Genomic DNA, 3948 nt, shown 5'->3' with positions numbered 1-3948 from the left:
ATAAACATTTATCATGATATAAGGAAATAAATAATAACTTTATTATTGCCTCTAGGGCATATTTCCTTCATCTAGTTATGGTGTATTTGTTGGCGCCGCATCCACCAAAGCAGTACTAGGGAAAACCCTAACAACAGCGAGGTTTTTTGCCTAGCAGTAGTGCGGGTAAGGCGCCAAAAGTAACTTTTAGCAGTAGCGCGGGTCCGACCCCCGCTACCGCTAACTCAGTTAGCCGTAGCGTGTGTTCCGACCCGCGCTACTACTATTTGTCCGTATTCCATTTCTCTTTTATTTTATATTGTATTTATACACCGTTATACAAGTTTTGATACAAAAACAATTTAGAGATTGTTATATCATTATGGTCATGATGAATTATTATATCAGTGGGTGGAAGAAACGTGGATTAGATTCAAGTGGATGGATCCAAAGCGACCAAGTTTGGATTAGTAGTTATTATATCAGTGGGTGAAACAAACGTGGATTAGACTCAAGTGGATGGATCCAAAGTGGTCCATGTTTCTTTCACCCACTGATATAATAACTCACCATGCTCATCATCATCATAATAATAACTCATCATCATCATCAACATCACAATAACAAGTTCTACTCATCATCATCATCACAATAACAAGTCCTACTCATCATCATCATCATAGTCATATAACAACTCATCATTCTAGCACATAACTCATCATCATCATAATAACAACTCATCATCATCATAGTCATAACCAACACCAGTTAATTGTTCTTAGCACATGATGAGTACTACCTAGGACATGCTACTCTCTCTAAGGTAAAATAGCATAAAACAGGATAGCCCCTGGCTCTCCATTATAGAGAATGGAGATCCATCTGTCTCCAATTTGTGGGCTTCTCACCATGTTGCCTCCAAGTCCCGCGACCATCCATAACTTTTCTCCATCCTTTGATTTTGATGTCTTCATCTCTTCGAGAAATTGAGTATGCACAACAGTGAACTGTAGGCAGACTTGGTCGTAAGCTAATAATATTCAGGTCACCTTGCATATGCATTGGATGAGGTACACAATCCTTCGGGAGTTTCTGTTGAAGAACAGAATAATAACATAGTTAGCAATGCAGTTTAGCTTAAGAAGAATGTACGCAAAAGGTGCACTGGTGACATAATAGTAAAAAATCTTACCTTGCTATTTCCGTTGATATTACTGTAGTTCAACACGTGGAATAGTGGCACGTATTGACCATAATGTGGGATAATTTCATAATTGTTGTTGAAAGTCTCAATATCATTAATAAATTAGACAAGATGATTTTTCTCCTCGTAAGTTAGTTCAGAGCCATAACTGTAGTAGGTGGTGTCTACTACCTTCCGTACATTTCTTGAAGAATGGAAATAAGCTATCAATGGAAATAAACTGTCAACTATTTTTAAATAAACAATATAAATTACTTAACAAATTTATTTGATAAACTCACATAGAGGTAGAACTGGAAGCATATCCACATTCACCCAAAATGTCGATATTATCTTCAACATCATCTTCAGACAAATATCGAAGGTTATTTTCATATTTTCCTGAAATCCATAGGCCTTGCATAGAGATCTCCAATTTGAGCAACCCAAATGTGTGTGATTAACTGCATTGTAGACCTTAACCGCAAAAGCGTAACCATGTTGCACTAGTAGAAAACAGTGCATCAATCCCGATTCTAGAGGGCCTTTAGTCCCGGTTCTGCAACCGGGACAAAACTATCAGGACTAATGCCCACCACTTTTAGTCCTTGTTGGCTTACGAACCAGGACTAAAGGAGATCCACATGGCCGCTGTGGGGCACCCACCCAGGAGGACCTTTAGTCCCGGTTGGTAACACCGACCGGGACTAAAAGGCAGCCACGCGTTAGTAGCTGCCAGGCGCTGGTTTTTTTGAAAGGAGGGGTTTAGGGGTTTTGGAGGGTTTAGGGGTTTTCATATTGTGTTTCCCCCTTTTATTTTTGTGTTTACCCTTCAATTCTTTTTACATTTAGGGTTTCATTTTTATTTAATTCTTTCCATTTAACTCGATGCTAGCTACTACATATAGCAATGAAGGAACCATTACACAAGATCGTCATGAACATATATATAGAGAAGTGACCTCTCTTTCCCCGTGCTTGGTCGAACAACAAGTTTTCGTATATCTATTCGACACTACTACATATATACAATATAACCTCTCTTATGATCCCTGACATCATCTACCAAAATCCGTTTGCAATTCCTGATGGTATTCTCCGTCTTCATGTATGACGTGGTCAACAAACAATCCCGCCAATTCCTCTTGAATTGCTCGTATGCGATCATGTGGTAGGAGTTTGTTCTGCTTCTCCCAGATCTAATTTAAAGAAGGGGTTCAATACATATATATGAATGAAACTCAACACAATTGATGGTAATAAAATAAAATTGTGAATATTATTTACGTACTTCAAATTGTTGGTCAGATAAGCCCCGCTCAGAGGTTGAGTGGCGAATGAACTCGCAAACGTAGTATCCACATAAATTATTCCTAGGTGCCTGCCACAAGCACTTTATGAGAATAGAGTTCAATCAAACTGATAATCAAGCATGATAATGGTATTGATGAAACTAGAACCAATGAGAGATGCGCGGAACTAGCTGATACATCTGAAGGAAATATGCCCTAGAGGCAATAAAGTTGTTATTTTATATTTCCTTATATCATGATAAATGTTTATTATTCATGCTAGAATTGTATTAACCGGGAACTTGATACATGTGTGGATACATAGACAAAACACAGTGTCCCTAGTAAGCCTCTACTAGACTAGCTCGTTAATCAAAGATGGTTAAGTTTCCTAACCATAGACATGTGTTGTCATTTGATCAACGGGATCACATCATTAGAGAATGATGTGATGGACAAGACCCATCCATTAGCTTAGCATGATGATCGTTTAGTTTTATTGCTATTGCTTTCTTCATGACTTATACATGTTCCTCTAACTATGAGATTATGCAACTCCCGAATACCGGAGGAACACCTTGTGTGCTAACAAACGTCACAACATAACTGGGTGATTATAAATATGCTCTAGAGGTGTCTTCGAAGGTGTTTGTTGGGTTGGCATAGATCAAGATTGGGATTTGTCACTCCGTGTACCGGAGAGGTATCTCTAGACCCTCTCGATATGCACATCACTATAAGCCTTGCAAGCAATGTGACTAATGAGTTAGTTGCGGGATGATGCATTACGAAATGAGTAAAGAGACTTGCCGGTAACGAGATTGAACTAGTTATGATGATACTGATGATCAAATCTCGGGCAAGTAACATACCGAGTGACAAAGGAATGACGTATGTTGTTATGCGGTTTGACTGATAAAGATCTTCATAGAATATGTAGGAGCCAATATGAGCATCCAGGTTCCGCTATTGGTTATTGACCGGAGATGTGTCTCAGTCATGTCTACATAGTTCTCGAACCCGTAGGGTCCGCACGCTTAACGTTCGATGACGATTTGTATTATGAGTTATGTGTTTTTGATGACCGAAGTTTGTTCGGAGTCCCGGATGAGATCACGAACATGACGAGGAGTCTCGAAATGGTCGAGAGGTAAAGATTCATATATTGGAAGGTTGCATTCGGACACTGGAATGGTTCCGAGTGATTCGGGCATTTTTCCGGCGTACCGGGAGGTTACCGGAACCCCTCGGGAGAAGTATTGGGCCTTATTGGAGGAGAGGAGAGAGGCCACGTGAGAGGGGTGCGCCCCCTTGCCCAAACCGAATTGGACTAGGGGAGGGGGCCGGACCCTCCTCTTTCCATCTCCCTCTCTCTCCCGTCCCCTTTTGCCTCTCCGGTGGAAGGAAGGAGGGGGGGGGAATCCTACTTGGACTAGGAGTCCAAGTAGGACTCCACCCTTTGGCGCGCCCCCTTGGGCCGGCCTCCTTCCCCCC

This window comes from Triticum urartu, chromosome 2 (genome assembly GCF_003073215.2).
Source record: "Triticum urartu cultivar G1812 chromosome 2, Tu2.1, whole genome shotgun sequence".
Taxonomy (NCBI): domain Eukaryota; kingdom Viridiplantae; phylum Streptophyta; class Magnoliopsida; order Poales; family Poaceae; genus Triticum; species Triticum urartu.
Note: the sequence above shows the minus strand (reverse complement) of the source record.